This window comes from Desmodus rotundus, chromosome 4 (genome assembly GCF_022682495.2).
Source record: "Desmodus rotundus isolate HL8 chromosome 4, HLdesRot8A.1, whole genome shotgun sequence".
Classification (NCBI taxonomy): Eukaryota; Metazoa; Chordata; class Mammalia; order Chiroptera; family Phyllostomidae; genus Desmodus; species Desmodus rotundus.
This window is the reverse complement of record NC_071390.1, coordinates 14,062,315-14,087,196: the sequence shown is the minus strand read 5'-3', so window position 1 is coordinate 14,087,196 and position 24,882 is coordinate 14,062,315. Positions and strand designations below refer to the sequence as shown.

Here is a 24,882-nt window from a genome sequence, read left to right as displayed (position 1 = left end):
CAGGAGGGAAACCAACTTTTCATATCACATGAGATGCTGATTTCTGGGAGAAAGAGAGTAATTAATTTCTCTTTTTGTGGGACATAAAAGTATCTAAGAACACATCATTGTGATTGAAAAAACTGCACAGAAAGAGAAAGCCCCATGAAGATACCTTTGATCTCAAAACCTGCCCTTTTTTTGTGTGCGTGCCTGGAGGAAGGAAGACACTACCCTCATTCCACTCAAACGCAATGCACCTAGGTGCTCCAAAGGGTTGTAGCCTCAATTTGAATTGTAATGTTCCCTCCCGCTGGAAATGTTCTGTATCAGGCCCTCTTTGCACTGCACACTTTTTAAATTTAATTACTTCCTTTACACACAAAAGAAATTAAAGCACAGTTCAAAAAATGCTCAGCTGGTGTGGAATCCTGGCATGGAGCTAACATTTTGCTCCAAGTTTCTCCAGTTCAGGTTGAAAGTTTATTTCTCTGAAACAGATGGTAGCTTTCCACTAAGGCCCATATGAAATGGGAGTTCATGTTCTAAAATTCATTAGTTCTGGGTCATTCTAATCTAATTTCAGTCACGAGTGCTTTCCTCAGATGCCGATTTTTGGACTGCTGTATCACTATATGCAGGAGGTCCCCAGTTGAAGACAGGTTGTGTTCCAGAAGTCCATACGGCAACGCTTTGGCTCTGAGCTTATTTTTCCTTACAGGTACAATATTTAAACAGTGATTCATTGATTATAAGGTTCAGAGTATACTTCAGCTACAATATAAGTTATGTGTTTTGTGGGTTTTGAAAGAAAAATGCTTCCTAAGATCTTTTTAAGACCAAACCTGCTGAAAATGTAAATAGTGCAGCTGATTTGGAAAACAGGCTGTCAGTTCCTTAAATGACTAAACATTGAGTGACCATATGATCTAGTAATTCCACTCTTAGATGTATGTACAGGATCTGGTAGAAGTAACACCTGCCTGAGTGTGGTTGGTAGGGTAACAATATGGGTGTAATAATTTATAGTTTTAATTTGATCATTTTGCCTAAAATGTCATTTGGTGTGCTTGAGTGTGATATTATTATGTTACAGAATTACATGCCTACGATTTTGTAATAAAAGATGTTTTAATAAAAAAAGGGGCATTATTTGTGCCAGACCCTGTATACCTAAGAGAAATTAAAACATGTATCTATGATCAACTTGTACACAAATGCTTATAACATTATTATTTATAATAGCCAGAAATGGGACCAACCAATTAGAGGATGAATGGATAAACAAAATGTACAATTTCCATAAAATAAAATATCACTCAGAATAAAGGGAATGGAGCACTGACGAGGCTACAACTTGGGTGAGCCTTCAAACCATTCCACTCAGTGCAGAAAGCCAGTCACAGAAATGCACATGCTATATAATTGCCCTTGTGATAGTGAATAACAAAATTAACTCTGATGTGCTGAACTCCAGATCTGCTTACTTATCCTACTCATGTGCACTGTCCAGTTGAGCAAAGACTGAAGGATGAAGGCGTTGGATGCTGAGAATAGTTACGTAACTAGAGAAGGCAGCCCTAGGGAACCTCAGGCATCTCTCTTGACGGGAATTCTTACATTTGCCATTTAGATAAGAAATTAAAATCGGAGGAGTCTTAGTCCTGTCCTGAAGGGGAAAGGGCCAGACTGAGACAAGGGCTCACTGAGCCTAAGGAGATGGAAGAAGTCAAATTAAAAATGCCTCGCTCTCTCCCTCACAGACCTGGCGTGCAGGAACAAAGGAAGGTAGGCGATAATGCTCTGTGGGAAGCTCTTCTTTTTTCTTCTCACACAACCGACCTAGTCCTAGAATGGGTATACATTTGAAAAGTGTTCATGATCTAACATTATTTCATATCTTGACTGACCCTACAACATCAAAAATGCTTTTGAGAAAGCACTATAGCCAACAGGAGAAGCAAAAGGCCCTAAAACTATGAGGTGTCAAATGATCATGAATACTTACATCTGACTGATTATATGAATTGAGTCAAAAACCCAAACTGCCAGGACTTAAGCTAAACACAACATAAATTATTACACTATATTCCAATGCCATCCTCTGTGGTAGGTGCCCTAGTTACCTCTGCTTTACAGATGGGACAATACAGTGACCTGCCCAAGCTTACAAGTGGTAGAAGCCAGAGCTTAAACCGAGACCTCTCTGCCTGTAGAGCACACTGTCTTCAAGGACCAGCACTTCATACCGCTTCTTCAAAATCTCTGAGTGATGTAAACACCCACGTCGAACTGTCAATTAATTTATATTACATATTATAATTCTAAACAAATTTAGCAAGATCCTAGATATAAAATAATTTTAATTTCTGAATACCAGTAACAAACAAAAACCAAAATTAGATATTTATGTCACCAGAAATAAATAGGAATAAATTCAATGAATGATATGAAAGACTCATATTAATTTTTTAATATTGAAAGAATTAAAGACTAGCAAATGGAGAGATTTACCGATTTACCATATCTATGGATTAGATTTATTAGTTAAATATGTTTTCCTCAAACTTAATATATTCAACGCAATTCCAATCAAACCCCAGATTGTTTTTTATAATGAAAATTGACACAGTGATTCTAGAATCTGTGGGGAAGTGAAAGGTTCAAGGAAATCATGAAGAGCAGCAAAGCTGTAAAACTTATATTATCAGAAATCAAGTTTATTATAAAACTACAATAATTAATGCAATAAATAAGCACTGGTACAGACATAGATAAATAGGCCAACAGACTGGAAATAAAATCTAGGAACAGATATTTATGGCAAAGGGAAAATGTCAGTGGGATGAGGAAAGAACTGTATTTTCAATTAATAAGTCAATTGGATATACATGAGGGAAACATAAATCTGCCCGTTAGCTTACATGATACACAAAAATTAATCCCAGATAGACTGGCAATCTAAACATGAGAGTATAACATGATCTTGGGCATGGCAAAGAATTTTTAATTTGGACATAATAGCACTAACCATAAATGTTGATCAACAGAAGTTCGGTGGATCAGAAGACACCAAGGAGTATAAAAAGGCAGGTGACAGAGTGAGACAAAATATTTACAATGCATTTTTCTAACAAAGGTGAATATATCAAGAATTCTTACGAATTAATCAGGAAAATATAGCTGACTCAATGCAGGGAGAGGATCGTTAAAGATACATCTAGACGCTTCAGAAAAGAGGATTCTGAAACCCCAATGCACATATGAAAAAGTGCTCTATGTCTTCAGTCATCAGGGAAGTGCAAATTAACATCACAGTGTATACCACTTCATACCTACTCACGCAGCAAAACGGAACAGGCAAGTGTCGGCACATTCAGGGTAAACTCATCTACCTCCCACCGGCAGCGTGTGAAACTTCTAGTGGTTCCGTATTTGTGCTAACACGTGCAGTAACTACTAACGCTGAACCCAGGACCCATCAACACCATTCACAGTACATATACACCATGCACGTGCCCACAACAAACTGTTGCTGTATGCAACAACTCGAGTGAATTTCACAGACAGAACCATGAGGGAAAGACGGCACATACAGGCAGTATCTACGGTATGATTCCGTTTATGTAAACTAATCTCTGATGTTCGAAGTCAGGATCCTGGGTAAAGGCAAGCGGCGGGGGGCTGGGGAAACTGGCCTGAGGGAACTTTTGGGCTGATTCTGTCTCGAGTTTTATGTAGGTGCTGCTTGCATGGATGTGCACAGTTTAAGAAAATTCATTGAAGTATACACTTATGATTTGTGCCCTTTTCGGCATGTTCATTATGCTTCAATAAAAAATGTAATAAAGGAGGAATTAATGGCTGTGTGACTGAATTTCTGTTTGTCTCAGAGAAATGAAGACTCTCGAGGGGCAGATACCGCACACCGTGTTATATCTCCATCTAGGGTCTCCAATCCTGCTAAGTACGTAGATTAGTGAGTTCAGCGAATGTATTAGTTACTTGGGATGAAATCGAAGGCAGTGCACTGTATTTCCTTTTAGAAAAGCATCCCTTCATTAGTTTCAGTTCATTTGCACCAAGTCTGTGAGGGCAAGTCATCGTGATCGTTTGCATGGCTGGGATCAATACTGGCAACACGAGAAGACTGGTCTCTATCTCAGCTGCACGCACCTGCGCCATTTCCCCTTCTAGCCAGCCCATCCCTGGAGGGGTTTCAGCCCCACTTTCACGGACTCTCCAAGCTACTACAGACTTCTCTCCATCAAGAAAAATTATTTAGAGATAATAGATGGAAAGACATAAAGAAACACTTGGAAAAAGTCTTAGAGATTGCTTGTGTTTCTTTCCTCTGGCTATCCATTTTCAAGACGGGGTGACAGACAAGGAAAAAGGAAGATAATGTATCCAAATTCACAGAGCTAATTAGTAACAGAACTCAAATTAAAATCCAGTTCTTGTGATTGCCAGTCTGTGCTCTTCCCACAGCACTGGGCTTCTCCACGACCTTGTAACAGTCATTATTTAATTTCTGTGATTTGCTGTGCATGCTCCCTATTAAAATGTTGTCCACGGCAACACTGCAGTTTTCTTCAAGACCAAGGTTATGCCTTACCTGACTCAGGGCCTGACTCACACATGAGGCCTTTTCTTAATCACCTGTTAGCTGATTCAACCACCACAATTAATTATTCCATATTTTATCCAGATTACATTTTCTCAGATCATGTAAGGAAGAGATAATGGCAGCATGAAGTAAAATAGGATGGTCCTTGGGAGGGGAGACTATGCCAACATAGACAGTCATGGTCAAGTTAACAGCCCTTACATTTCCCAGGTCTCCCTTAATCCCTGGGTGATTATAATCTACTTGTCACAGAAGAACTCAACTGAAGGCACTTTGCTAGCTCGACTTCATTCCTTTGTTTACTGGGAGCTGAAAATCAAAGGAGATAACTGATATTTTTATTTTATGCAAACTCACATTCATTTTCCATCAAATTTCCATTTTTTCCTTAAATGGGTACTTTTTAAATTTTGGCTCATTATTTATTATCATTTCATTTATTTAGAAATGGAAACTCCAAGCAGTTTGAGATTAAATAACTGAACTTTTAAGATCTAAAAATAAGCTAGGTATGGGCTGCATTAAGTTTCAAAATATTTGGGGTTTTGATCAAATCTCTAAACACATTATTGCAAAATACTCTCCACTTCTTTTTAAATCTTAAACACATGCATAGTTTAAAGAAAATTCATTACAGGGTTTTCAGAATCACTGCTAAAGATATGTGAGCTTTTTAAAGAGCCTTTTCTTTAAAAAGAAAAACAAATTCTTCCAAAAATGAAATAAAAGGGTGAGGAAATTCTAATCCTAAAAATATCATCTTCACGTCTTAATCAACCCTTCAAAAGCTACAGATTTAACAGTTCGGTTAAATACCTTCAACTCAAGAAAACTTTCTCAAGAAATCAATGTCACTCAACCACTTAAGGTGGATTTTATGTCTGTTGCTTTATTTATTTTTGAGAACAGCTCTTAGATGAAGGAATTATTAGTTCCCGAGTGGTTAAATCACTTGCTCACTATTTAAATGAAAGAAAATGATTCATACCAAGTCTGCTTAATTTTACAGACTGAGCTTTCAAAAGAATTGCCATTTGAATGTCTTTGAGCTAGCTTAAGAGATACAAAATAAATAGCATGAAAATATAACTTTTTATTAGTTTATCTAGGCTTGAAAGAAAAAATAAAAGAGGAAAAGAACATGGAAATAAAGCACCATGAAATAAAGCCCTCAAAGACATTTTTATGCCATGAATGTATATAGCCTTCAATATACCCAACCAGGACCACCTAATGATATCTAAAAGCACGGTCTGGGAGCCAACCATGAATTGTCAAAGTTAAAGAAATGAGCAGAAATTACCACAGCAACGAGCACTGTCTTTTATTGTGGCACAAAAGCATCTTTTCAGCAGTGAATGGAGAAAGGATGCCAGAAGAAGGACGACGTGCTCGTAAGTTAAAAATGATTTCTAAGAAATTGAAGTAGACCAAAGACAATGTGTTAGAGAAAGCTAAGTCCTGATGAATCATTTTACTTAATTTCAACAACTCAACACGCATTTATTGGCAATCCTAGACATACTTGGAAAACCCGTTCAAAAATGTCATGCATGGGCAGCCAGTCCATCTGAGTCCGAAAAATTACCATGAAAGACACCAACGTACAGATGGTTTATGAGAAGATTAAAACATCTTCTGTGATTATTTCAGTCATGGTGACAGGTAACATGTCAGAGTCAGAAGTGACCATCCTCATCTCCACGTTTGAGAGACAAAACAGCCTCCAACAAGAGCAAAGGTCCACTCAGAGTCATGTGGTCCATCAGAAACTAGAGCTACCTGTTAACATTTCCTCCCTCCCATCCTACAGTTCCTCCTTGGCTGGACAGGGAACACAGACGGCACAAATGCAGACAGATGTAACCATATAATAGGTCATTTATTGTGCTAGCCACTACTCATCATTAGGTTTTGGTAACACATACTCCCAAGGATCATGAGGCTGATAATCCAACCCACCGTCTCCCAGTTTCAATAAAGCCAACAGATGGCAGCATCTCAGCACCATTCTTTCCCCAGGGGGGTCACCATGGGGAATGAAGAATGATGCAACCCTGAAAAGGGTAGAGTCTAATGATCAGAGAATTCCAGAGAGATCTGTTGACTACTCACAGATTTCCTGTGTGTATGATTATATGCCAAATTCTTAAATTGGTCAAGGCATTTCTAGACCAATTTAAGGGAGCAGGAAAGCAAGGGGCCAGGTAAACCAGCAGAACCGATTTCTATTTCCATCCCTGATTTTGAAGGTGTTAGAAAGCAAGCAGTTATTTCTAGGGATTCGAAATTCTGGATATGAAAGTTCTATGGGGTAACCAGAGAAATCCGTCCTTATTAAGGGAATTGGTTTTATGTAAGGTCCTCTGGGAATTTTTCACTGTCTTTAGTCAATCACATTTCATAAATAAAATAAAAAATGACAGTAGATATAATTACAACCATCATTTACTGAGTAGCTATTACATGCCAGGTGTTATAATGAAAACAATGGCAATGGTGACATTTTGCAGATAGTTGTGAAAGTAGCCAGTTCAACGTCACACATTAGGTGCAGATCAGGCATTTAACTCAGATTCATCTGGTCAAAACTCATGGATTTAAAACCATACCATCCTAACCTCCCACAAAGTACAGTCTCTGCCATTCTTCTCTGTTGTGTGTTTATAAGAACAAATGTATGATGATATGCACATGCTACCCTGTGACTCTAAGCAAAGACTAGATGTAAAGGATGTTTTTTTTTTTTCCTCCTCTCTCTCGAACCACAAAACTCAGCAGTTGGACTTGGATACCTTCAAAGACATGAAAAGATTTGGAAAATGGAAATCAGTCTTTAATTAAAGCAGTTTACTGGGCAGGGATCCAAAGAAATGAGAAATTGGGTGCAAGCATTTTGCTTTTAAATGACCATAACATATATTTGGCTGCAGAAATACTCCTGGCCCAGTTAATCAGTTTCCCTATTCTCTTCTATTCAAAGTTTGACACCCCTTACTTCATCTAGAGTAATTGCCTTGCAAGGTCACAAATAGCAGGAGGACAAAATCACTTCCTGAACAAAGTGAAGACTAAGGCTTTCCATCACATGTGCCTGAAGATGAATGAGAATAGGCGGGGACATAATTTTATTTTTGACCAGGCACAAAATGCTAAGCCAAATAAATTACCAAGAGAAGTCAGACAATAGCCAGTATGATTATTTCTCATCTCTTCCATCACCTCCAACTTGTTCTCTTTTGGGGTAGCAGCAAACTTGAAAGAATAAGAATGGCTTTAGCAGCAGAATGATACCAGGTTGAAATGATGGGGCTGGTCACCCAGGCATGCAAGAGGAACAAAGCGCCACCATCAAACCACAGCATAATGGCCCTCCTGCTTCCCTGGCCTCTCCCGTCCCCTACTATTAGGTTCTCACTGTAAGTGGTGAGCAGAGAAATGCAGTTTCAGCTAATGTGGTGGCCCATCAAAGAATGAATTTCATTTTGGGGACTTTGGTCATTTTTCTGGAGATGCTGCTAAAACAATAAACACAACTCCCGGGTGGGTGACTCTAAAGTACCCCATCACTGAGAAGCAGAGTAAAAGCACATACCTTTAGGCACCTTGCCTAAATCATACATTACTCTCTTCTGTGGCTTGGGCCAACTTTTGACTCTTTTAGCATTGAAGCAGAAACATTCATCTGAGACTAAGAATGGCCAGCGTTTTATTCTACTGCCTCTTCTCTGTTATCTAACACAGCGCTCACTGGTTTCAGTTCTCTTCTGATAAGATCAGATCTTTTCTGTTCAAAGTCTCAACAGATACAGACCTCCCACCTATCTGGAGAGGCCACAAAGGGCTTTCCTTTCAGTGACAACTCCAGAGGGAGAAGGTGTTTCAGCAACTTTTCATCATTGTCCTTTGGGTGAAGATGGCTGGAAGTGCCGAGGACGAGTCCTCCTTTATTCCATCTGAGGTAGGGTCAGTGGGTGGCCCTTCTCTCCTCTTTCAAAGTAATTTGGCAAAGCAAGGGGGCACAGTTTTAAGCAGGAGTCATTACATGTTCCGTTTGTCTTTTCTGAGAAATGCACATTTGGGAGAAAATGACACATGTACCTCAATGCAACTGGCTTAATAGTCCAGTTAAAAAAAATTGTTATGTAGTGAACAGTAGGCTGTTCCAAGTTTGTGAGAGGGAATCTGGACAATAGCCTGCCCAAATGAGCACCAACCCTGATGGAGTGCTGGGTTCAAATATGAGCTCAGCCTTTCATTAATTGGACAGTTATTGGACTTCATTAAACCTAAGTGTCCACTGATGTGATATGAGACCATAGGACTGTAGCATTTTATACTAGGGATGAGGTCCCAATGACTTCTCAGCATTCAGAATTTGCATAATTCATGTAAAGTGGGATTCACATTATTTCAAAATGTGTGCATTTCTTTATGCCTTTCTATTGAAATTTACATAAAGTAAAACCAATGATAAAAGTACTATTATCATTGTAATGATAGTACTATACTTTATGGCATTTTTGAAGAATAAGTGACACAATCCATACATACAAACACTTAGCACTTGGCACTAAACGCTCACTAAATGATCATTGTGAGTATAATTATCTTGTTACTATTACTGCTATTATTATTATTATTACCAGCACCCTGAATCTGTACACTCCTGTCTTCATCTTCTCAAGAACAATTGCCAATTTCTCTTTCAGAGCAACTCTACCATTTTAAAAAATCTAATTCTTTTTAAAAAGTGTTCCCTTCAGAATGGCTTCGACTGAATTTTGTGGGAGAAGGAGCATGATTGCACTGAAGGTTGCAGCGCAAAGCAGCCCTGTGACACGTGCCGCTGTTCTCTATGCTGTTCGCTCTGGAGGCTGCTCCCCACATCTTGCAAGAAAGACTCCTGGCTGCTCTGGCTTCCAGGAGTAGTGAAAAGTAAAAGCATTGTTTAAAAATTATAATTCCTATTTGAATACCGGCCTGTAAACCAAAGGGTCACTGGTTTGAGTCCCAGTCAGGGCACATGCCTGGGTTGCGGGCCAGGCCCCCAGTAGGGGGCGTGCAAGAGGCAACCACACATTGATGTTAAAAAAAGAAGAAAAAAAATTATAATCCCTGTGAATGGAGACCTGACCAGTCTTCCTTTTAGGACCACCAGAGAGCCACATCTAAACGAGTAGCTTGTTTAGGACCTTTATGCATCATCAGGCCTCTTTTTTGCTCTCTTACCTTTGGGATCTTTTTTCTTTTGTCCCATCTTTAATTCATACTACATTGCCTGTGGAATGCACCCTTGGAAGCTCTTTGCAATTCTTTCTGGAGAAAGAGTAGTATTTGAATGAAAAAATGAATACATAAATGAATGAATGAATGAATGAGAAAATGACACATGTACCTCAAGAATTCCTTTAAAATAAATGAAGAGGAGGGGCACATAGAACAGCTTCCAAACACATGCTTGCTGAAGAGGAGCTTCACTATCTCCTACAATGGACATCTAGATTTTATAGGCCCAGCATCAGCCTATCTGTTTCCCTTTGGGAAACCCTTCCTTCCAATCACAGGTCCTGTGGTTTTCGTGGAATAGATACCACTCCCGGCTCCCAGGCACTTGACCCAGCCTAGGAACACTTTATCCATCTCTGGCCTCAGTGACTGGTACCATTAACTGGGGGGATGTGGATCCCTCCTGCGATTCCAGGTGTAATTATTGGGAAGAGGTCCTCTTTAGGCTAGGGTCGTTCAGTGGGTATGATATAAGCTAGGCAAATCCAGGGACATCACATGGCAAGAGCGCCTGAGAACAGAGTTGAGTGTGGATGGCATTCTTTGTGTCCCCAAATTCACCTAAAAGTAAAGCTTGTTGCCTTATGGACTTTTCTGTTATGTAACAATGAATCACCCTTTTCGTTTAAGTCATTTTGAGTTACTTGGAACAGATAGAGTTCTGCCTATTATTCCACCTCAAACACTAGTATTTTGGCTGGGGTTTCTCTCACTGAATATAAAGTGAAATATTAAGTTAAAAAAAAAAGCAAAAATCAAGTTGTCAAGCATCTCTGTCTGTCTCCTCCAGAACACCCCCATCATTCCTCGTCACATTTCAGCCTGCCCATTTCATTGCAGTCAGTGGCTCATAACTGAGAAGGTTTACTTATGATTTGCAATCTCCAATTTCTGAAACTTAAATGAAAACTTAAAGACAGGAAAAAAAAGTGCTGTCTACAAATCCACATGCTGCATAGAGTGGGTACAGAGCTGCAATGGTTGCTTCAGCGTCTGAGAGAAAATAAAGAAGCTTTCTAGCCTATGTAACTCTTCCTCTGAGAAGAATTCACCCAACACACAGTACTCACCTGCTTCCCAGTAACACCAATTGGATGACAACTGTCGTGTTGCTGAATGACCAGCAGCCTTAGATTCAGATTTTGTGGAAGATATCTGGGGAGACATATATGGCAACTTCCATGCCCTCCAACTTTGCTCAGGCTTTTCTGTGATTGCTAATGGAATACCAGTGTCCCTTCAATCATCTTCCATGCTGGAAGCAGAGTCGGTTTTTTAAAATACACATCTGATCTTGTCTCTCCTTAGGGTAAGAGTCAAACTCATTAATGGTGAGACTGCGCGATCTGGCCCTTCTACCCTACCCTTCCAGTATCAGCTAGCGTGGTGCTCCATTCAGCCAGGTTCTGGGCTCACCAACCTCCAGTTCTCCAATGTGTCCCACTCTCTCCTTCCTCAGGGGCTTTGGATACCGTCTCTTTTGTCTAGCATGTTTTTTGCATTCCAAGTCTAAGTCATGTTTTTTTGTTAAATATATTCTCATAGAACTATCTTTTTTTCCATCAGAGCAATTACCTCATGTTGTAATTAAGCACTCTCCGCATGGTTGTGGGATCCTGTGCTCCCACCAGTCTGTACCAGGAGGGTGGGACTTGTGGCTGTCTGAGCTTACAGTCACTCACCCAGGTGCCTACTGGAGGGACTAAAATCCTCAATTGTCAATTTTCTGCCTAAGTGTTATTTACCTTTCAGCAGCATGTGACACAAATAACCATTTCATCCCTGAAACACATCACAACTCAACTTCTGGGATTCCCTCCCCACTCCAGGATGCTGCTGGGCCCATCTCCTTCGCATCTTCTGAACAGTCATATATTCTGCTCTTATCATCCAACTGATAGGATCTTTTCTAAGGAAAAAGTCCCTAAGCAGAAAAAGTCCCATAGAGAAAGACGCCCATTGTCATAAGAGTTACAGAAACAAGCAATGTAGAAGCAACTTAAGTGTCCAACACTAGTGGAATGGTGCATAAAATTATGGCAATGCCCACTTTGTGGAATATTATGCTGCCAGTCATAGTAAGAGCTATACAGTCTGTGTGTGTGTGTGTGTGTGTGTGTGTGTGTGTGAGAGAGAGAGAGAGAGAGAGAGAAAGGGAAGTTAAGTACTGTATAACATTTCAGGCAATGGCAGACTGTATTAGAAGGTGGTCCCATAGGTATAATGGAGCTGAGAAATTCCTGTCCCCTAATGGGGTTGGAACTGTCCTGACATCATAGTGCCACCCATTCCTCACGGGTGCGTGGTGATGCCGGGATAAACAAACCTGCGCTGCCAGAAATACGCAAGCGTGGTACACACAGTCGTGTGTGGTACATGATACTTGATAATGACAATAAACAGGTACTGGTTTATGCATTTACCATGCTATATTTTTTATCATTATTTCCACGTACACTCTTTCTGCTTCTTTAAGGAAGTTTGCTGTAAGACAGCATGCCCTGTCTCACTAGTAGCAGCCTCATGCATCTGGTGTTTCCTGCATCTCTTGATTGCATCACTTTCTCTTGTGCTTGTTTTGTGCAGTGACACGCTGTACAGCCTTGTAGCCTAGGAGCCACAGGCTACATACACCATGTACCCTGGCAGGTAGTAGGCTACACCATCTAGGTTGGTGTAAGTACTTTCTATGTCATTTACACAATTAGAAAATCACCTGAGAGCACTTTTCTGAATGGATCCCTAGTGTTAACTGGCATATGACTGTACTGTAGTTTTTAAGTATAAGAAAAATATTTATATTCATAGAAATATTATTATAAAACAAAATCACTGAGAGCCATGGCAAAATATTTTATGCAGGAAATTCCCATAAATTGCAGTGCTGTAAGCGACATCACCCCTCTGTGATGCAAACACTAAGCCCTCCGGGGCAGTGGACTGGAACTGGCCGTGGGTCTTGCGGGCATTTCCCCTGGTGATCTCGTGAGCTGTGCTGTCTTCCTCCAGGAGAGCAGGGTGCTGGTTGGCCTTTGCAGAGCCTGAAACACTGCAGATTCCTCCTCAGCTTCTTTCATCTTATTTGCTTCAAGAAAACTATTTTAAGCCAATGAATTCCAGGAAGCAGCAGGACAAACATTAACCTTTTTACTTTGCCCACAGCAGTCATTGTAACCACAGGCCCTTCTCAGATTCCACAGTGAAGATCCAATTTAACCGATTTCCAGTAGCTCTTGAGGATGAATTTGCACAGCCAACTTCCTTTAAATCAGAACCCCGCATCTTCCTCTTCAAAAGATGTTGTCTTACAGCAGCGGTAAGAAATAAATAGACTGTTCACAACAGTCTGTTCCTGGAGAAAACACACTGGATTACCACCCAGTAAATCCTACAGCCACAACTAATGGAACTTGAGAGCAGGGAGACCCCACTGCTGACCTCTAGTGCTCCCGAGCATAATTAAGACTACAGCCGTCCATGTAAATTAACCGGCATAATTATGTAGACTACATTATAATCTTGTGGATGACAGGAGGCTAGTTTACATAGTTTCAGCCAGATAGAAATAATACTAACAATACAGATTCCATGCCACTGAGTGAACACCGTGGGTCTGGCACTGCATTAACATTTATTCTTTGCTACATCCTTGGGAGTCCCTCTTATCTCTGTTTCACAGATGGATAAACTGAGGCATAGCAAGGCTAAATAACGACATCTTTCTATTTTGTTTTCAGAGCTTCCACTCCCTTCCCAGCATCCAGCAACACCTTTGGATGCTGCTTTTCTTCTGTCACTAGACTGACTCAGAAGACTTTATTGCTTTGCCAATAAAGTCTTTCAAGTTTTGAAAAGCATTGTTACTTTAGAATGACTTGGAACACACGTTATGATTTAAGCCAGCATCCTTTGTTGTATCCCCTGACGGTAGTGACAATCCCTGGAGGCCCGGGGACTGGGAGCTGGGAGGAGTGGCAGGGCCCTTCCTGGTCGTTTTGTGGGGAAGAATGATATCCTTTGGCCAGTCCTTGGACAGATGCATCAATCCAACCTCTCATCAGCTTCAGTCACAAACACAATCTGATATTGTTGAGCAAAAGGGCACATGTAAGGTGTCTTTCCCTAAACCTGTGAGATAGCTGTTGTCACCTGATTTTACAGATAACAGCACAGCCAGGCACTTCAGTCTTCTTTCCTGACACTGAATTCAGGACTGTAAACGCCTGGTATGCAAACTGGCCCTTTCCTGGTTTGTGTTCTTGTTAAACATCACTCATGGTATTTGTCTTAGGTTGGGTTCCCCTAGAAATAGACCCTGTGATGGAGATGGGAGTACAGGAAATTGATCTGGGAGCTGATCCCCTGGTGAGGGAATGGGGAGCCAGGACAAGGAGCTGAGTGTAGTCAGTGCCTAGTGTGTTAATAATCAGGCTAGCTCGCTGGGCAGTGGGCTTAGGCCACTTGGGACCTCTGAGAGGGCTTGTCGAGCATACCCCGGTGCTGTCCTCCACAAGGGTGTTTTCCACCAACCTCAGCCAGTGATCATCTATCTCCAGGGGCATGAAGGGCCAGGCATTTTCTGCCTTCCTTGTCCTCCTGGCACACACTAACTGCCAAGCTCCAGAGGCCATTGAAAGTCCTAAGCAAGCTGTTTGCAGTTGGAAGTCTATGAGCACTAAGACACGTGGTGCTAAGGGCATATGGGTAGGGGCATGGACAGGGTTGGCGGCTGTGTCCTTCCCTGCTACACCTAGGAGCAGTTCTCTGCTGGCCCCCCAGGTGGCCACCACCACGCAGTGGGACTCAGTGAGCAAACCGAAACCAGCTGGCCCTTGTGATTCTGACTTTACTAACTTATAAATATAGGTAACTTCTGCTCTGACTGGATAATGGGTGAGTTATCAATGCTGGTGATATAGAATACAGCCATATGTGTTTCCCTTCTGGTTTTCTAAGAGACAAAAGGCAGCGTGGTTTAGCACTTAAGAGCACAGACTGATGTGTCCTGATTCCCATCCCAGCTGCTCAACCATATTGCCACGTGACTTCATGCAAATTGTCCTATCTCTGTTTTTCTCAGTCCTTGGGAACAAAATGGTATCCCATAGGTTTTTCTGATAATTAAATGCATCTGTCTATCTATCTATTATCTATCTATCTATCTATTTATCTATCTTTCTATCTAAATGTATCTATCATCACTTAGTAAATAATGTAAGTGTAATATGCTATCATCAATATATGACACATAATCTACAAAAATAAGTAGCAGATTAAATTTAAAAAGTAAATGTGGGGAGTCTTTAGTAATTTTACTTCCCATTCTAAATAACAACTCTTAGTCACTGGGGGATCGATCCAGAGACTGTGCTCCTGTAGATAGACTTGGTAAGTCAGACATGAAAAGAGACTGAGAAATAATTTGTCATTTATATAAGGGAATGTGAATCCAATTTCTGCAGCCAGGAAAAGAAACAGTGCTCTATTTTTCAATGTACATAAAGAGAAAAACCTCCTGATAACAGAACTGGGAATCTTGTCGCCTAGTTCCTTTAAACCTGAGAGCTGGAAGCACCTCCCTTCTATGGATTTCATCTAGTAAGTAATTTCTGGGCTCCTTAACTGATACAAAATTGATCCTCAGATTTTCTGAGCCTGCACTCGCCAGCCATCCGACAGGGATCAAAAATCACCAATGATACATGTATAGGACAAGAAAATCCGCCATTTAAGTTACCCCTTTTCTCCTTTGGGAGGTAAACCAAGTCAACAGGGCACCTGACTTTTCAAGCATGTGTGCTTTCCTCAGCCTGAAGACGCTGCTCAGTTGCAGGCTGGGCAAAGGGACCCACTGGCAGCCCTGCAGCACAGAGTTCTGATCCCCTTTCTTCCAGATCACGAGCTCTAACAACCATGCCTGATACATCACCAAGCATCACTAGACACTTGATTTCTTGCCTCAGTGTGAGAAAATCCCCAGGAATATGTATTGGTAAAAAGATAAGGTCCCTACATCTATGCTAAAATCACTGGGGATGCCTTTTCCCGTACACTTCACCTTCTTCTGGTAAGACAGAGAAATGCCTTGAATGACTTATTGCTCAGAGAAGGCAGGCGGTAGGACCCACAAGATGCAGTCACTGTATAGCTGTTTCGAAAGTGGACTACATTTTACTCATACACGTGTTTTAAATGTTAAATGAACTTCCCTTTGTAAGGGAGTTTCTGAGACAAAGGAGAAGCTATAAAACTTTAGGTTGTCTGCATCTGCTAATAAAAAAATAAAACTTAAAAGTCTTTTTTAGCTTTGAAATTCTATGGTGCTATAATTCTAGAGCACCGACAACAGAGAGCGGTTTGGAAGGAGCTGGAAGCTGACTACAAGCAGAATGCCAATTGGAAAAATAAAGTATATTTTTAAAAGGCAAGCAATATAAAGCTACATCATAAATTTTCCTCTTTTTTACAGGGATATGCTTGGAAGTTAGCAGACATTCTCGAGAAACTAAGCAGCAATGTCAAAAGCCAGTACAAGATTTCTCTCTTGGTCCACACCAAAGGTCAGATGCACCTTTGAGGGACAGTTCCCATGCCATCTGACAGCTTCTTATCTCAAGCATCAGTCTCACTCTGCCTGATGCCTTTCACTGCCTATAGAAAGCCAGAAGGGGGAGTTAAAGCTTTTAGGAGCCATTCAAACCAACAAGGGACGGAACACAGAGGATAAGTATCTCAGGCTCCTCATCCCCCAGGGGCATAGTTTTGAGTATTTCCTACAATCTTTCAGAGAGGCAGGACTGAGTCTCCGTTACCGCATGGTAACCACTCAAGACCAAGGTTTTTATTAGCATGATTGCCTTCTCTGATTTATTCCCCACTCCCCAGTGCTTCCTGGGCTCACCTATCAATTACACAGCTTATAACCCAGACTTTGTCTCTGGATCTGCTTTTGGGGGAACACAAATCAAGATAACTAGTACAGTGGAAAAGATAAACAATAAGCCCTAACTAGAACCCAATGGCAGTGAGGGCTCCTGAAGCATCAGTGCTACCCCGATTTCCTGAGGCGCCTCTGAAACTTGGGCAGAGTTCCAGACGAGCTGGAGGGGAAAGTGGGATTGATAAAACACCAACATTGAAGATTTATGAAAAAGCATCAGTGGATACCAAAGTGGTTCATAATTATTACGAGAATCAATGTAATATACGTCATCGCACTTTGAAAATAAGTAAGCATGGTTGAAATACTTGATGGTCTTCTATTTCTTTTTTATCTTGCCTGAAAGCAGGCATAGGCAGATTATTATCTACAAAGGGCCAGACAGTGAATATTTTAGACTCTGTGAGCCTTACGGTGGCATCTCAATTACTCAATTCTGCCATTTAAGACAAAAGCAACTATGGACAATACATAGATGAATAGGTGTGGATGTGTTCTAATAAAACATTATTTTCAAATATAGGTGGGGAGGCTGAATTAGGGCTATGAGCAATAGGTGTTTTTTTTTTTTTTTTATGTATAACAGTAGGCTGGATGTCCCACTGGGTTTCCTGAGATATATTTTATCTTTCCAGCTTTAGTGAAGTATCATTGTAAGATATTCAAGTTACACGTCCAGGAGCAGTAATTGAATGGCCTCTGCTGCAAAGAATTACTTGTTGGTAATGTATATCATGCTGGTGGTGACTCATTGTTTTCAATACGATCTTAGTGAGTTTAGTTGGTGTGGAGGAAGCAGAAGACCTTGGAAAATCATGCCCTATGGGTGAGGAACTTTGTAGGAAGGAGAGAAGAGTGTGTCAGCCCACCAGGCACAAAATAGTTTCCCATTTTCTGAAAATATATGGCCATATGGAGCATGACGCACCTTTAATGAAGGCGGAGCAAAGCCAAGCTTGCAGATCTGTGCCTATCAAATAGCAGTCAGCTCCCCAATTCCACAGCCATGAATGTGCACCTGGCAGACCTCCTTCTGCAAGAAGCATAAATGATCAAGGGTTCCAGCTGCTTCATTTTGAAATCCAGCTCACTTGTGCACCAAGGCCACACCTCCCATAGGCTACTCTCCTCTAATCACTGACTTGTAGTGGGGATACTAAGGCAGAGCCATTCCTGGAAGAGACAGGTAAACACTATTGCTGACCAGTTTTGACTCGAGGACCCCCTGGTGGCTTTGCTGAAGCTTTCGTAGTCTGCATGCATCCTAGGATGCTTCCACCCTACCTTCTCTCACTCTCTCCTTCACTCAGGGTCAGACATGGTATCACACGGAGAATGTTGAACTTCACCTAAGCCCTGTGCTCCTGGAAAACAGCAACTGCTGAGAAATCTACTCCCCATCCTTTTATGTTCTGGAAAACAGCTTGCTACAAAGAGTAACCCTTCTGCTATGACTTTGATAAAACCCGTGGATGACCTTCTTATTCACCTATCACAAGGTGACACCCAGACCCTCCCAACCTATTCTTTGTCTGAAAAATGATCTGCTGAACTGTCCTCACTAACCAGTCTGGACACAATGTCTGCTTCCTTGGCTTGAGCACACCTGGGTCAGGTTTCTGTCACGAAATCAGGCCACTCTGCAGCAGTGGGAAACAGAACCACTCCTCCTTAATAGCCCCTCTCAATTATCTGCTGACCTCAGGAAAGAACATTCCCTGGTCAACTGTCCCATCAAGCCCCCATTCATCCCACTCCCCCACACCTTGTTCTCTCTAGACTTGTTTACTTCCCTCTGCAAAAGACAAGTCCCCGTTGGCCTGCCCACTGAGACACTTGCAGATCTTGTGATTGGAGCCTTTTCCCCATGCCTATTGTCAGGGCCCAGGGCAGGCTGCCCCCAAATATCCCCACAAAGGCATACCAATTACTTTGAATTACAGTTACTTAAGAAACTTCTGTTCAAGAAGGAACACCCTGATATCTTTCTTTGTCCCCATGAAAGCAGGAGATAAATCTTCTATGTGAAAGGCACCCTTCTTTTCCCTGAAGGCTTACAAAAGAGAGACATCCTTATCACCAGAGTTAGGGAATCAAAGACTGAGAAATATGTATAAACAAATCTTGTTACTTATTTTTTACTAGCACACTGTCCAAGCCTTACTCAGCTTCCTCACTAAGGAGCACCCAAATCAAAGTTTCTTTGTCCTGTTCATTCTTTACAACTTTATTATTTGTCTAAAAAGTGTAAGGAGCTGCTTGACTCACTCATTTCTGAAAGCACCATTTATGACCTATAGTATGCACGTATTAAATTGTTTTTCCTCCTGTTAATCTGGTCTTGTGCCAATTTTACTACTAGGCTAATAGCCATAAGAACTCAAAGAGAATGGAGGGGAAATTTTCCCCCTCCCCAGTACTATTCTTTCCTTATTGTCACTATGCCTTTGGATAAAGTCTCAACTTATCTACATCTGGATTTATTTTCAACAGTAGTCTGAGGGCTCTCCCAGTCCTCTCTGGCTCTCTCTTCCCTCAAGAAAACCCCTGCATCTTGGCATCCACTTCTCATAGGACCCATGCTAATAGCCATGGCCTCAAGAGTGGTCTAAGAAAACAAGTAGTAAAATCGGATTTGATACTGGCTCAACCTCCACCCAGCAGGCCAAGAGGATGCCATCCTGACTGGTAAGTGGGACATGGATGAATCTTGGCACACAGGTGGTGCGATTGCTAAACAGTATACCTGGGATGACCTGGTAGAGAGGAATGCTAGGGCAGGTGTGGTGGTACATGCATTTGGAATATTCAGAAAACAATGCTTTCAAGACAGAGGAGTTAGCTGGGCTTCACTAAATTCTATTGCTTCCCTCAAGAAGGATAATGAGAGACGGAGAGATGTTGACAAGCAATTAATAGACCTTGTGAGAATCAGAGGGCCTCAGTTGTACCCTTAGAGAGGCCCTCATAACCTGTATGGAAGATGAAAGAGTCAATAATTCCTCAGCACAGGGATAAAGACCTTTTCCTGCTATAGGTTTGCCTTTCCTACCTGCACAGCCTCAGCCAACATGACCGTGCAGGACACAGCATCTGACTGGAGCACACATTTCACATGGAAAGAGATGCAGAAATAACCTCATTTCTGTGGGATCACCAGACATATTACATGCTATCATCACTGGGACAGCCTTTTAGAAGGTGCAACTAAAATGTCAGCTCAGAGGATACATTCTGAAAGGATGGGTGCATCCTTCAGGATACAGGTCATTTATTAAGGCAGGACTTTTTATGGCATTGTCTTCAACAGGAAGAATGCAAGAGTCCAGAAATGAAGAGATAGAAGCAGGAGTGGTCCCAAATACAGCACTACAATGCACACTCTAGACTCTGCAGGAACGGAGGTCCTGGTCCTGGAAGGAGACATACTGTTCAAAGTGGACACAACAAAGGTGCCATCTAACTATAAGTTAGGGCTCCCACCAGGGTTCTTTAGATCCTGGTGCCTAGGAACTGGGGCATGGAAAGAGAAGTGTGAGATGTAATACTCTCAGGGGAATTGGTCATGACCAGCAGGAGGAGGGAAGGCTGCTTTCACACAATGGAGGCAGGGAGGGGATGTGAGAAAGCCAGGTGATCTACCTGGGCACTTGCTGACACTGCTTAGTAACCAGGGACAGACATGGGCAACATCCCTAGACTGAGAAGGGGATAACTATTAAGTGTTGAGATGGTTCAGGTATGTTTTAAAAGATACCATCAGTTTTGGTTTTGAAAGAGGTGGCCCTTCTGCTGAAGCAATGATTTCTAACCCTTGGTTTCTTCTGCCTTCCATCCTTCCCTCTTTTATGTTTGCATCTCATTTTGCTGCTTGAACAAGCTCATTTACAATTTGGTCATACACTGGAATGAAAGAAAGGCACTTAAAAATGCTGAGATTCTTTGTCCAAGAATCTCAGTGTTTCACAACTCGTTAGGTTTCACAGTGCCCTGGAGGAAACAAGGAAGACGACAATCAGATAGATGAAGGGGAGACTGGCATAGCCAATGGCCAATGGCCATTCCAGAATTCAGGAAGATGCCGGGGCATCTTGTGTTGGGAACTGCCCTGCCTGGTTTCAGAGGCTGTAACCCCCCATGGTTAAGGCTGAGTCAGAGTTGGGACCATAAGCCACTAGGGAGACAAAGCCTATCTCCCTGGCAGAAGTGCCACCTCTGCCCACTTCACCCTGCTTGGCCCTGAGCTTGGCCAGCTAGCCAATGACGGGTAAGAATCCTCAAGGGAGGATCAACCTAAGACTGGCTCTGGTCACCAGGGATAAGGTCGCAGGGAAGGACTCGGGGGGCTGTGGCAAAAGGGGGTGATGGACCCTCGCCCCTCGATTTTGAAATAGCCTGAGTCCTCATTCTGTCTGCAAGAAGTCTCCTAATCTCTTGGCTGCTTTACTTCCCTGTCTGATTTGAGCCTGAAGCGATAACAGAGGGCGGTGCAGTCCTGTGCTGGGAGGGGTGGATTCCCTGGAGAATCAGGCCTAAGAAAAATACATACATCCCTGTGAAACCTACTTAATTTGTACCCTCAGTTTAAGAGATAAGGGTCCAGACCTGAGATGAGTCTGGTGCCTAAAGTTTTATGGCCCTCTAGCTGATTGGCTGTAACTCAGACTAAGCCCTGGAAGTTCTCTGTAAATCCTGTATTGTTTAATCCTTACTGGCTGACAATGATTGATGAGCTTTATCTGCATTCCTATGCCAATGAACCTAATAAAAGCCCATGGAGAAAAAGGATCAAGGCCCTTCTCCCCTTGAGAGAAACGGCCACCTTTCCTCCCCAAGCAGATCATATCTTGGTAGTCTTTTTCTTCATCTGTGGCGGAACCGGGGGGCTGCATTAAAGCCCCCCGACAATCTTGCAGTTCTTATCTGACCTGTCTGCCAAAAGTCCCTACCATTGTTGGTTTCAAAGCATTTGGTTTGAATTTTTCTTCCATCCAAAATGTCTGTCTTTCAATATTTGCAATCAATTCCCATACACACTAGTCAATTAGTTCCTTACTAAGTAATGACCTCCTTGATGGCAGTGACCATGGCAGAGAGACCAGTGCCGCCGAGAGTGGGTGCTCAGAAAACAGTGGGTGGATGTTCTTATGTCATTGGAACAGACATTTACTTAGGCAAGGTGTCGCACTAGCCACACTACCCCTATCTTGAAGGAGTTCCCAATCTAGTGGGACACAAAACCATAAAGGTAAGCTATGATATGCTGGAAGCAATCAGTACTCTCTCTGCCCTCTTTGGTCTTCATGCTGTGGGCAACACTGAGCCTCATTTCCTGTTAGGATTCCTCCCCAGCCAATTTCCTCACTCCTTCCCTCACAGTGCTGTGCTGTCATAGATGGCTTTTTAGAGAAATCAAAAGTGGTGATGGGGACACGGAGAGATGGACAGCCCTCTGGGTGAACAAATCATGCCTTTTCTTGAGTTTGGGACTTCAGTCTCTTTCAGGCATGAGAAAACATGTCAGCTGGTATTCATTGAGCTCAGCATTTTGCCAGGCATTACGTGCATTCAGTCCACATTCACTGTGTACCTACTATGTGCTGGGCTTGATGTCAAGCACTGGAAAAGCCATGATGGGATAGTTTACAGCCCCTGGGCTTCTGTTACAGTAATAATTAAATATTATTCAAAGTGATAGGAGGCATTTCAGACTGTTGGGAATGTGCAGTTGGGGGATGAGGTACTGTAAAAGCCTGGCAACAAAAGCCTAGAGGAAACCTTTAAAGTCTATTCATTGATGATAGAAGGAGAAAAAGAAAGCATAATTTTACCCAGTGCCCTGTGCAAAAGGTCACTGTAATCACATTTAAATGAAATTACATCCCAGGTGTAACAGCAATATAATATATAACAATCCTCAGTGAAACAATAGAAACATTGCTCGTCACAAAAACTGATTAAATGCATTTCATTTCAGATGCCCCAAATCATAGCCTTTACGTCCTGTGTTCTGCTCTGCCTTCCCGGGTCTTAAAGAGAACATTGCCTGTAACTCAGAGCGCTCTGCTCCAAACTCCAATGTGGGGTTAGCCCAGGGCCCAGGTCTAGAGCTATCAATCATTAGCAAGATGATTTGGGACAAATTTCTTAATCTCTTTTAGCACTAGTTTTCCAGCTATAAAATAGGGATAATACTACTGATTTCCTAGGCTTGCTGTGCATAAGCCTAGGAAATAGGTTTCCTAGGAAATAGGAAACAAAATACAACATTGTATGCAAAGTGCCCGAGTCAGGGCAAGTGTTCAATAACTGATATTTATTATGATCATAATGGCCATCACTGCTACAGTAATCATTGATGTTGATATTCAGTCCAGGTTTAGGTGGAGACTATTCCAACTGTCACAACTTTCACGTCAGATGTGTATGCCATCTACTCTGATTCTTAGAATGTCAGATCCTTGGGAAACAGGGGCCACCCTATGTACGTTATATTTTTGTCCCCAAGCTTTTTGAATAAAGCACTGCATATAACTGCAAGAAAGAAGCTTTAGAGTCACCCTCTATATAAATGTTATTAATATTTATAGGTCTACTCAGGTTTTATTTTTTCTCGACTATATTGGTAATTACTTTCTTTCAGAAATTATCTATTTCATCATAATTTTCAAAGGTATTGGCATATATTTTCCCAATATTATTACTCTAAAACTTCTTCTGCAGTAGAATTATGCCTCCCTTTTCATTATGCATTTTGTGTTTGTTCAGTTTATTTTTCTGTTGATAAGCCATGTCATGGCCATACCACAAGGTCAACATAGGCTGGTAGAGGGAGGAACAGGTTCAGAGATGAATCCCATTCTCTCCCGGGCAACAAGCTATTCTCAGATCAACTACATCTCATGCCTACACTAGGTATTTATTGTCACCAGTTGCAAATCTGAGGGGTTACAAGCAGCAGCAAACCAATACAGAAATCCAACAAGGAGTGTCTGTGTGAAGCCCAGTTCCTCCTCTTTAATCCTTCTCCCAGCATTAGCATTTACTTCAAAAACCCAGAAGATGCAAAGTTTCATGTGCAAATCAAAGGCCAAAGAAATACCCAGAGCTCTGCTCAGTGTCCTGATGAATGTGTTAAAAAGAAATGTGATTAGAGAAGTGATAGAGTTAAGCAGGGAATTATGCAGCCTGCTCATGTTTTATGGATTCTTGTGGAGTGGGAGGGTGGGCAGTAACTACTCCTCTGAATGATAATAGTCTGAGAATCACCAGCAGCTTATGACTGTTTTTGGTAGTGGTGGTGGTGGTAGGTGGGGCCTGTGTGTGTGTGTGTGGGTGTGTGTGTTAAAGCGTCCCTAGCCTGTGGTGTGCATGTGGATAACACTTTCAATACAAATGTCCCTTTTGTTATAACAATTCAAGGAGAAATTGGCCCATTTGCACTTTTGAAATATTAAGGACTCTTATTTATATATGTGGAAAGAAAGACACCTGGAGAGAATCAATCAGAAGGCCACCAACGTGGAATTTGAAACACGGTGGATGAAATGGACCAGCAACAAACTCCCAACATCATAGAAGACACCCTGGGTCTTATCAGGCCCAGCCTGGATGAGTAAATTTATGTGAAAATGAGAAGTTACAGAGAGCTTTGAGGTAGATTACATGCTTATGATCAACATTTAAGTATGATATTGGGAAATGTGGAAGAAACTGTAACTACTACAGAAATTGATAAAGAAACATACAAAGGGCTATATAATCAGCAAACAGAATATCCCAGTACTCTCAGTCCAAGGAGATGCTCTAGTTGCCCTTCTATTGTGGGTTGGCTAAAATAAATACTTTATCCTGTATGCAAATTAGGACACTCTGTATGAATGCATCTTTTGAAGATATTCAAAAAGAAACTTGCATAAATTTTGATATTAAAAAATGTCCAAGGTATATTTACACAATGGAATACTATGCAGCAGAAAGAAAGGAGGAGATAGTACCCTTCGTGGATGGATACGGAGAGCATTATGCTAAGTGAAATAAGCCA

General features: G+C 41.7%; 1 pseudogene; it reads left to right on the top strand.

Moving 5' to 3' along the window:
* Positions 1 to 24,370: 24,370 nt before the first annotated feature.
* On the top strand, positions 24,371 to 24,674 carry LOC112300449 (U6 snRNA-associated Sm-like protein LSm3 pseudogene; annotated as a pseudogene).
* The last annotated feature ends 208 nt before the right edge of the window (positions 24,675 to 24,882 follow it).